The 12,272-nt window shown below is 37.7% G+C and overlaps 1 pseudogene; it reads right to left on the reverse strand.

Moving 5' to 3' along the window:
- Positions 1–1,319: 1,319 nt before the first annotated feature.
- LOC141939702 (collagen alpha-6(VI) chain-like) overlaps positions 1,320–12,272 on the reverse strand; it is a 56,875-nt pseudogene continuing 45,922 nt past the window's right edge.

Raw genomic sequence — 12,272 nt, forward strand, 5'->3', positions numbered from 1 at the left:
GATCAGCTTGAAGCGGTTGGAGAAGAAGTCCCCTTCCTTCCACTTGGTATTGCAAGGATGAATTAGGATCCATGTAGGGCTAGTTGGTGTAATGATGTTACTATTTTCCCTTCTTGCTTGTTTCTTTCAAATACAGATTCTACTTTCACCCACAGTCCCCACTGTCTTCAGCTGGGCTGAAGAGCTCACATTTCTGAAAATTGTACTTCAAATTTCTAGTTACTCCAGTTTTGTTTCTTCTCGGTACAAACTCTTGTTCTTAAAGAAGTATATTTTCTCTCAGGTTGCAATGATCCTCTTAAGTACCAGGGAGGAGTGAATGAAGTAGCCTCTATGGTGACATGGTCTGCAGACATCTCTTCTGTTTCAAAGCTAGAGGTAAACACAGGACATAATCAGGATGTGTGGTGATAAAACATTGACAGGTAGCTCCTTCTAAATCAGAAGGGAAGTGAATTTCTAGAGAAAATTGCTCAAGCCTGTTAAGAGAACTGAATGCCTAATTATAACAGAAATACAAACAAGCTGAAATCACAATTTAATAGGCTGAAAAAACCCCCAAATTTTCAGCCGTCATGTTCTTTTCCTCCCTTAAAAGATGCCATTTAAGAGAACTGCTACCTCTTTATACACAGAACAAGAAAATACATACTTTTGCTTGGTATCAGAACAATGTTCTCTTTCCTGACTGCTTGCAGTCACTTCTCTTGAAAAACTAAGTCTTAAAAACTGATCTACATATCATTAAAAAAAATGTGAGAGAAGGTTAGAAATACTTTTGCACAGCACACAAAAGTGCAGAAGAATGTATACATAGCTCTCAAGAAAACACAGACATCAGTGAGAATAAGAAACAAAGTGGATTGTTACAAGTCAAGGATACTGCCATTATGAGCCATGATCCAAACTAATATATATGTGAACTGCTGCTGGAGAAAACTCAGAACAGGGTGACAGCAAATAAGAGATGGTGTTTCTGAACATAATAAAACAGAAACAAGAACTCCCAACCAGCTGCTCTAGCTATTTTCCTCTAAGAACAGGAGAAAAGGATTTTAAAATCTTTGATTTTGCTCATTATCATCAGCATTTTTTTCTAATCCAAGAATTCAGATTCTTTCCCAGGTTCATGCTAAAGCTGCTCTAACAAGTAGATACAAGCTGACAATGTGCCTGCCTACATAACTGAGATTCTTATGCTCTATACAGCAGTAATGCAAATCAGGAAAATTTCAGGAACTTTCAGATTGTTCTTAGTTGTGCTTCAGGGAAGTAACCCTGAAGACAATGGCTTGGAGTCTTCATATTTCATATTGTCTTCATGTGCCTCGCAGTCCTTTAGCAACATTTTTCTGGTGTGTCCTACTGGGCAGTTCCCTTGCAAATCTCTGCATTGAAAGTGAGCCCTTTGCACTTCGATTCAGTTTCAGATCCAAACAATGCCTTTGGCAGGAGGAGTCACAAAACTGGTTGCCATCAGTGACTGATTTTCTCAGTTTTGATTTCTCTTTTCTCATTACATTTAAGCCTTCATGTAACAAAAAAATAGCATTTTAATATTAACACATATTATGGCGCTTGGAAATTTTAAGAAGGGCACAATGTACAGTTTTGGGTGACTACAAAGGTATGTTTAAAACGCAAAATAATACAAGGGATATAGTTAATTTTGTACAACAATTTTAGACTTGTTTTAAAACATAATATAGTATGCTGTTGATTTCTAATGTGTTTATTATGGTCCAGTTCCACTCTTTATCTTTGCTAATCAAGCAGACTTTTAACCAACCAAACAAAAAACTTGTTGAAAACACCCAATGAGGAGAATGCTCTGAAAGCAAATCTTATTCACCATTAACGCCCCAATATTCAAATAATTATGTAATGGACTTACACAGGTCTTTGGCTCTGAAAGTAGAGTCTGCTACACTTTGCCTTGAGTTCTCACCTGTTGAGTTGTCTTCACCTGTTCAGAAGACAGTAACAAAATTCATTAGTTTTGTGGGATTTAGAAGATTTTGGCAAAGCTTAACCTTTACCCAAGAATAGCTGGAAATCAAGTGACTTCACTAATTTTATACACATATCACAAACACTATATATAAAGAGATGAATGCTATGATGGTCTGATTCTGCACCCATCAATAGGAAAAAGTACAATTAACTTCAGTGAAAAAATGAAGGACCTAAGTAAACATAAGTTTAGATGACTGTGAGAATTATATTTATACTATACTATATTATTTATTTATTTAATAAGTTGTTCTGACTTTTTAGGTAAAAGCCACTAACAAAGGCAATGAATAACATAACATCCAATGGTTTTATGTGGTCTGTATTCACAATTTAACACACTTTGTAGAGAATATAGGCAATCATTAGTCTGTTCTCATTTTCATTTGGCAAACAGTAGCAAAAACGTTAGGTCTTGAACTTCTGAAGCTGGGTCATGAGGCAGAAGTACCTAGATCCCATTGAAGGTCAGCGGGAGTTGACCTTTAATGGGAGCAGGGCACTTGTCAATATTTCACTCCAATATAGAGCATTTAGCCCCACAGTCAATTTTTTCCTCTAACTCCCAACAGTGTAGCAGGATTTCCATATATGCATTACAAAATGTATTCTGAACTCAGTTCCTGTTTGCATTCTCCCTTGGCCTGTATTTAAACAACCCCAATGATGACTGATTTTCTTCTCCAGCTATAAGTTTTCCTTGCTGACTATACAATATATGATCAGGACAAAGTTGCTCAAAGAACTGCACTGAGGATTTTCTATCCTATTAGAAACCACAGGTCTCATGGAAAACCTTAAACTATCTGTTGATGAGGGTGCTCTGCACAAGAAAGTTGGTGGTGTCTGTGCTTTTGAAAATAACATTTTTATAACCAAATATTTATTTCTCAAAATTGGGGATATTTCTAGGCAAAGAAAAATCAGCTGTGCTCCATGGCAATGGCAATCTTAGCAGAGCTTCTTTCAGCATCAAAGCCACATCCATTCTATCAGTCATTCCTGGCTAAACTTTATGAAACTGATGGCAAACAACAGGCTCTATAGATGTCATTCACCAAAGTAAAGACTCCTGGAATGAAGGAGGATGGATATCATTCCTGATTTTACCCAAAGAATGAGGTTGAAGACCTCTGTGAACCTGCTCAGCAATTCACATCCATGAGTACACCCCGATCTTATCCATCCAGTGCTTTTGCGGAGTGCTGAAAATTCACAGGGAAACAAAAAAACCAACACCTATGATGTGATAACTTACTCCTGAGCAAACATATGAATGGCTTCAGAAACCCCACTACATAGTCAAGCTCAGGCTTGTGGATTCTGCCAAGCTGAAAAAAATGCTGTTCCAGAGGAGTGCTTGCAAGCTCTTCCAGTTCATTTCTGTCATCAGACTTTCCTAGTGAAATTACAAGCAGTGCATAGCTTACCTTTCAGGGAAATTTTCTTTTAATGTTCCTTTGCCCAATGACTCATTTTTCCAGCAGATATAATGGTGATAGTGTTGAGTGGTCTTGGATTGGGAGCTCCTGAGAAAATGTTAGCAATTGTCCATTGTCTGGTACAGCCGACGGCAGTCTCTCCATTCAGCTGTTGAAGAGATTCTTTAATACGTCTTCTCATTAGGTCTTTACTGCAGTAGGCAACAAAGTTGAATTCTTTCTTTACTAGCCTCTTCCCTATGTCTGCTTTGAAATCTATAGTGCATGGCTCACCACAGCTATTTTATCTCCTACAACAGATGTTTTTGAACCCAAGGAAATGTTGAATGCAGTGACTGCTTTGCTCATGAAGTCATTGACTTGCTCAAATTCAGCACCACCCATTTTCTGTGAACTATCCAGAATGAATGCAGCATCCACATATGCCCTTAGTAAACAGGGCCTGGGACATTCACAAAAAGCATCTGGTTTACATTTGTCTGCAAAAGAATGTAAAATTAATTAGCGTTTTTTTAGATAAATCAAAAGCAAATATGTAGCAATGAATGTGATCACAGATCTAAGGTGTCAGAATGGTCATTTTTTTAAAAAGGGAAAAAAAGAATGAAACTTCTAGAAAGACCTCAATGCATGTTAGGGAAATAAAGGCTGAATCAAAACACATAATTATGCACCAAGTTCTGAAGACAACTGGTGCTCTATTTCCTATTGAAATTTCAGAAAAAAGATCACAAGAATAGAGTTAATTACATTATAATGGTTTCTTTTTGGACAAGTTTATACAAAAGCAAGATTTAGAAAAAATGTGAAACCAGGTCCTTATTTTCCATTAAAATCATAAAAATCAAAAACTCTCCTGGTTACTTCAGTATGTAGTTGATAAGGTGGTGGGTTTTTTTTTTTTTGTTATGACAGAGATCACTACACACACCAACTGTAGCAAATTTTTATCATTCGGGCAACATGTCAGAATGTATTTATGTGGCTATTTAAATAGAAGTTTTATTCCTAACTGTCATGGTTTAACCGCAGCTGGCAACTAAGCACCACACAGCTGCTTGCTCGCTCCTCCCTCCCCATCCCCTGGTGGAATGAGGAGGGAAAATCGGACTGTCATAACAGTCTCATACTAAATCTAAAACACAACAGTATACACTAACTAATACAACTACTGGAAGCTCTTTGAGGAAACCTAAAATATTATGGCACCAAGAGGAGAAATCAATGCTTTTGAAAAAGCACTTTGGGTCAAGAAAAGAAAATGGCATTTTCAGAATTGCAATTTCCCAGTATTGCTGAAAGTATAAGGGTCAATCTTCACAATGATGCTCTTCGCAGAAGAAAGTCTTTGTGATATTGGTGACCTTCACCAAATTGTTGAGGACTCTTGTCAGGAGTCAAAGTTGATCAATATTCCAAAACTTGCCAAATGACTGCACTCACGTCTTTTAAAACTTCTGCTAATCTTTCAAACTCCTTTCTATGAAAAGTAAATCCAACTCAGACACACAACATACAAGTAGATTGTCCAGATTCCAGCAGAATATCAAGTCTTTCTACCATGCTCTTAGGTGTGCTAACAGCTGCTGCACTGCACATATTCATCATAAAGGAGTCAGAGGACCTCACATGCCATGAATATCAAACCATTAGCTGAGTCACAAAATGACATATTCCCTGTTGATACTTCATCTGTCTTTCTGACCACTGTGTGTTCCAGTAGCTATACAAAGGGGTACTCTCCAGCTTTGCGTAGTGATGGAAAGCCCAGAAATGATCTTCTGAAGAATAAGGAAAAGGAAGGAGAGAAGGATGTAGGTTCTAGCCTTATTGCCTGGCTTCACTAGTCTAGAAAAATACTGGTTTCACAGAAGAAGGCATTGATTATCACTGCTACAGCTTCTTAAAGTTTAGTAAACTTTGTCAGGCAAGGTTTTAAAGCTGAAGTACACTTTGCTTTGCTCTGTTACATTTAATTAACACTTGCTTTTAGGATGCAATTCAAGTAAATGTATTCTTTTCAGCCAGGCATTCTGGTCAGATAAGTATTCAAATACCCTAAAAGAAAAGCAGGTGCTCATCCTAGGTAGAAGGTCCCAAAAAAGACAGGAGCAAGAATATGGCTCTAGATGTCACATTTGATGAAGCTTAAGGTGAACAAACACGTTCTTCCAATTTAAGTATTTCCCTTTGAAATGGATTTGGCAGCCGTGACAATGCAATGAGAGGTTGCTAGTAAATAATGTTCACTGGAACCAGATTCTACTTAGGAATTCAACATGTCAGTAAGAAACAAGGTCAAATAATTTTGCTACGGCTATGTAAGGCCAGAGGAAGGCCTCAGTCCTTCTGCTTATCTCACTGCTCTTCACTAGGCAACTACATAATACTGTATTTGTCCTTTAATGTCAATTCAGAATACTGTATTTGTCTCACCATAGCACAAAGTGCAGAGCTGAAGTCTTTGTAATGCTTCATTATACTGTCCAGCACGAACATTTAGCACCTGAAACAACCCAGAGTCATCCATCTAGGAAAAAAAAATAAAGACAGCAGGTAAGTACTGCTGAGTATGTGCTCTATGACTTCTTGCTGTTCACAAAGTGTAAATTTACTGCATAAACTTGGCCCAGAAGACCCATTGGTGAGGGGGAGAAGGATGCATGGCAGACACTGCACATACCTCGGTTGTGGTAATCTTATATAGACTTGTTCCTAATTAAGACCTAAAATGAGATAAAATAATTTTTCTGGTGCTATTGTGAAACAAGCAGAAGACTTCCTATTTGTCTGTATCTATGCTAGATCCTCAGCTGACAGATCCCAGTGAAAATTCTGCATTCTCAGAGTGTGATAAAATGCATGACATACAAAGATTTTCATATGTAAAATATTTAACATGGTCAAAATGTCTGGCAAAAGCTTCAGGTAGAAAAATTATCTACAGAAAAAGCAAACTAAGCAGTCTGAGTTGATGGCTGTGTGTCTGACACGCAGCGACCTCTTGCAAAGTTGGGACCTATCTAAAACACTACCAAGGGTTTCTGATACCGGATTTCTTGTCCTCCTAAAAATATTACTTCAACACTTGGATTTGAATATAGCTGTTTCTTCTTAAAATATTTTTAAAAGCTACTGATGGACACAAAAGGAAATCAAATAATGTTATTGACAAAATTCTTACCTATTTCATGAACATCTATCCATGTTTAGATATATATATTTATACAAATGTATTGTTTCCATACATTATTATATATTACTAAACTGTGCATAAACTGTCATAAAGTCTGCCAGTGAAGTCTGACATACACGTGAAATTACACAGAGCCTTGTCATCCTCCTAAAAAGAAGTTGCTTATCTTACAGACACCCTGGTCCTGCTAGATATCTATATTTATGCACCTCATGGGAAAGAGGCCAGAATAGGTTTTATAGCACTATCTGTCTGAATCCACAAAAGCTCCATGCCTTCTTGTGTCCTTGTGCCAAGGCACAAACCCCTCAATGGGTATGTCTGCCTGGGTTCTCTCACAGCTTAAAAGAAAGGACAGTGATAAGCAGTGATAAACAACAGTTAGAGCTTTATCCACACCAATAAACCTTCAAGAGCTGTGGTTACTTTGGGGAAGCAATAACCTTCCTTCCTTCCCTCCTTCCTTCCTCCCTCTTTCTTTCTTTTCCTTTCTTCCTTCCTGCCTTTCTCAGTATCCATCATTACAGCTCACCTTTCAGGAGTTTCGACAATAAGTCTTCCCTTCAGAATAAACAAAGGGAGGATTTTTGAGTTCACTGGCATAAATACAGGGAATGTAATGACCAGAATATCTTCTGTCTGGGCCAAAACCCCTGGGAGACTTCCAGGACATTTGGTACCAGATTTTTGGATCACTATTATTCTTGCTTATGAACTTTGTGTCCGGACAACTATTGTTTTTCCTTGCAGAAAGATTTGAAACAGCAACACTAGTTCTTTGTTTTGCCTGTGCCCTGAGTCTGCCCTCTCACACCACTTGCTCTGCTCTAACAGATGAAACTTGAACTTCCTCACATTTACAGAAGGAAGACAGACAGTAAACTTCCTATCTGCCTAGGATGTGACTTCTCACACAGAGGAAGCAGCAGCAGTAATCACTGGCACCTTGTGAAGATTTTGCAAGGTGAACAAAGTTTAAATCTGTACTGGATCCCATTGTACATACACCTTAACAAAACTACATGACCTTTTACAGTGGAATTTTAAAGCGATTTTTTTAATCAATTGGTTTTAAAAAGAAGTCACATGTTTTTGGATTAAGACAATGAATGTTTCAGGAAATAAGTCAAATCTAGTGAATTTCAGTGAAGTGGCAGATTAGATCCTGGTGGGCTTGCTCTCATAAGGAGGCCTGAGGCATATGCACAAGAACAGAGATATTCAGTAAGCTTCAGTTTCTCATCTGTAAACCTCTAAGCTGAGCCTCACTTGAGGAAAAGGAAGAGGTTTCCATTTCAAATAACTCATCTGCAATAGAAACCACAGAAATGGAACTAAATAATTCAGTTTAAATGAGAAACAGAGTCCCCCTTTGGGGTTTTCCATGAGTCCCACTGTACCTAATATAATCTTTTAATAGACTATGTGTGACATGGAAGGTTTTTTCTCAGATAACATTAATTATGCAAGTCAGAACAAAAACCTAATAGGCTAAAATAACCTTGGACATTGCTCCATGACTTTCAACTGCATGTTAGAGAAACACAACCTAATCAATTTTAAAACAACAGTTTTACTTTATAAAGTAGGGAAGAAAGGAAGAACTATAGCCTTTAAATTCATAAAATCCTTCTTATGTAGCAGTATTATAATTTCTGCAAGGTCACGTATTCTGTTTGATGAACATTAACATGATACAAATCAATAACTCCATTTTCTTAATGTAAAAATCTTCCATGTCTTGCTCACAATTCTTTTTTCATATATCTTTTTGTTCATTCCTCACCAGACAGAAAAATAATTTGCTCTCAACACCAAGTTTATAGCTGCACAATCTTTTTTACATTATTCCATAGAAATACACCCTCACTCCATAACACATTCTTTAATGACAAGTGTATGTCATTGAATTTGGACCTTTCTGTCTAAAATGAAATTACATCATTTCCTAGGACATTTATAATACACAAATCACATTTCCCTATAGGACCACTTGGCAGTATTAAATGAAGCACTACAGTTATGAAATCCTTTCTAACATGTTTTCTTTACAGCATGTGATGAGTATAACATTCTTTCAGGAACTAAACAGCAGAATAGTAAAAATTAATCCATACTTTAGTGAACTTGCAGTATATAGCAGTTTATTTTAGACAATAAATTCTACCTGCAGTACTTGTACAGAATGCTCTATTAAGAGCAATGTGACTTCTAATAATGGGGAACTTTATTACTTAAAATATAAGAAAAAAGCAGAAACCAACACAGAACAGGTTTTAAATTTTCATTAGCTGCTCTATGGGCACCACTGATTCACCTCATACTTTGCAAAGAAAAACAGTTTGTTGGCTTGAGGATTTTGAAGTCACCAGTGCTAAGGGCCATCTACCTTAATAATGTAACTCTAATACAGTTATTGCAAGAATGAATAGGAGACATTTGCAATGTGGGCCACAACATCCAACTAAGTAGCCAGGCTACTCAGCTGAGCTATGTCTTCCAGCTCCAAAGGCTTCCTATGCTCATGCTGTTTCACAGTTTCTCCTTTCTGAAAATGGTGCCTGAATTGGGTCAGATGCACTGTCTCACAGTAAGCCTTTTCCCAGTGTCCCTTCCCTGCACTGTGCTCCTAAGGCAAGATGGAAGAAGCCCAGTTATCAGCCTTTCATCCATTTGCTCTAGAAAAGTGTCAGAAAACGGGCAATAACATCACAAGAGGAAAGCACATCAGGTGGCAAAATGCTACTTATGTTCCTGAGAACATCTTTAGTAAAGTGAATGTGCATCCGCTCACAGGTAAAAGTAGGACAGACACATCTACTTAAGAGAAGATTGCTCTGTACCAGAGCAGATGAGCAGAGGCATTTTACAGGTTTTTTTTCTTGAAGCAGCAGCTCCACACCATTCCTTCTTCACCCAGTTCCTCACAGCAAGGAACCTCATCCAACATGAGACAGCACAAAGCAAAACAGGACACCTGGCAGGCACACAGCCTTGAGACAGAGTACACTCTTAAAAGCTTTTTCAGAATGATACTTCATACGTTTAACTTCCCAGAAGCCCATGAAAGAAGCAGTGAGGGAAGGACTTATTATCATTCTTGATCATGAACATCTTCACAACTGATAGAAAGATGATGTTAGACGGAGATGTACCTTTGAGATGTACATCTCCATACATCACTAGCAGTGGCCTGTTTATACATTTGGTATTTAAACTCCACCTAAGGGTCTTTAGCAAGATAGTATAGTGCTGGTAACCCAAAGTTTTAGGAAATTACCCCCTCTATTCTCAGAGTTCCATACATATTGACCCATAATATTCACATATTTCAGTGGTTTTAGAGCACCTCCCCAAACACCAAGAAGAGTACACACCTTGAACTGCCATAGATATTTCTGTGACAAAACCTCCAGCCAATGTCTGCCATATTCCAGAATACTGAAAATCCAAGCAACAAACACAAGTCTGCTCCTAACTTTGTGTCTCCAAGAATGTAATCTCATTTCCTTTGTAGAAGTGACTGTCAGGATGGTTGATTTACAATTAGGGAAGAAACTTGGAAGCAAAGAGACAATGGAATAGGCAGAGAAGAATCTTTAATTGCGTTGATCCTAGGTAAGAAAGTGAGACTTAAACTAAAAGATAAGCACTCTCTGAGATAAAGCCCGCAAACTCGTTTCAGCACTATTTCATAGAAAAACAAATTCCAGTACATGAACCATTTGCCATTGAAAAGAAGTGACAGCTTCTGAAATACGTTGCCAGGAAAGCACAACATACAGACCTTGGGAGAGATGACCACATTCCTTCACTACTCACACTGCATTTGTTTCTAGGAAAGAGCATTCCAAAAGGATGGTGAAAAGGAGCCCCAGTAAAAGCTCTCAAGTCACACTGGCCTAGAAAATAAGGCTTACCTTTTAATCTGAGGAATTGTTTTTAGAATCTCTAGTATCCTTGGCAGTGAAAGTGGATGTCCTTTACTAATGTTGCATTTATCACCTTGATGAAGATCATTTACATATCTACTAACAGGGCCATGAGAAGGAGGCATAGAGCATGCTCCAGGTGCACTGGAAAAATTTTCTTCTTCAGAAATCTCCAGTGTTAAAACACTACACTTTTATCCTCATAAGAGTTGACTCCTGAAGTCCAGACAACAGGAAAACCACAGACAGTTCTTGCTATCTTTTAACTATTTCTATGGCTAGTTCTTGAAAAAACTCATCATGCAAACATGCCAATATCAGACATTAATAGCATTTTACCTAGCATTCACTATTTTAGTTCTTTGATTTTTTTCTTTCTATTCATTGTTACACATATTTCCCATACATGAAAAGCTATGGAAATGTTAGTATGAAGAACAAGAGGTGGTTTTAACTCTTAATAATTTATTATGCATTAGAAGAATTTTGCATAATTCCACCCTCTTTCGGTAGCTTCTTTGCCAAGTGGTAAAACAAGAAATTTGCACCTAGCCCTTTACTATACAAGGCTTTCTGGTACATTGGAGGTTTTTTTACCAAACACATTCCATGAGTTTTACTATTTTGGAGTGAAGCATCACACACATTCCATGAGTTTTTACTATTTTAGAGTGAAGCATCTAGAGAGCTGAGAACCTGCTGTTCCATTATCTGCTTCACAGGATTACAAGCAGATGGGAATAGTTCCAAAATATTAGAGTTGTAACAGATGATTTAATCAGAAAGTTATTGACCACAGAATCTCTCCTCTATAAAGTCACCCATGTATTTTATGGTCTGCACACATTATCTGTGTTGGGGTCTGCTAAGGTATTCTTATAAAATCTCCAGTATTTCCACACCTTTCATTAGCATCACTAAAGACTAACTGACAGCTACTTGTGTGCAGAATTTGGATCAAAGTTTGATACAGGTGAGTCACTACGCTCAATAGCATTACACGTGGGATAAGCATGACCTAGTACATTTAAGGTTTCTTGTTTTAAACTAACATTACTGAGCATAAAGCAGAAAAGTTTAGCAAATTTCTTACAAGGAAAGCTTGGGAGATATGGGGTGTATTTTCAGAAGCAGTTAACTACTGAAACGACTTCTACTGCACTCATCTCCAGGACAGCTTGTTTAACAGAAGATGCACCTGCAGCTGGTCCATGGCTGAAAACCACAGCTATTTTTCTCACATTAAGACCCTGTAGAGTTCTGTTGAAAACATTCTTGGAATAAATCTCATCACACCTCAAGTGTCCTGTTCACTGGAGGATCTCTGGTAAGAAATGTTTTTTAGGGTGCTGAGTAGTTTATTCTTGTGAAACTCTGTGATCAGGTGTTGGGTAACTGAGTTGTCAGAAACAACAGTGACGCTGCTCCCACTGGGCAGTTTCTGTTTCTGATTCTGGCATCAGTCACTATGACTATTATAACCTCTCTCAGTTCAAATGTCTCAGGAGTGAGTGTCCTAGAGGTATCCAAGGCAAACACCAGTTGTGTTGCATATATTGGGCATTTCAGTTTTCTTAGGAAACAAAAAACACCCCCAAATTATTTTGTTTCCTTGATTCTCAGACATGGAGAGTGATGCACATAAAAGCCATACATAAAATGAGATAATGCTAAATTACATCCTGCTCT

This window comes from Strix uralensis, chromosome 1, assembly GCF_047716275.1.
Source record: "Strix uralensis isolate ZFMK-TIS-50842 chromosome 1, bStrUra1, whole genome shotgun sequence".
Taxonomy (NCBI): domain Eukaryota; kingdom Metazoa; phylum Chordata; class Aves; order Strigiformes; family Strigidae; genus Strix; species Strix uralensis.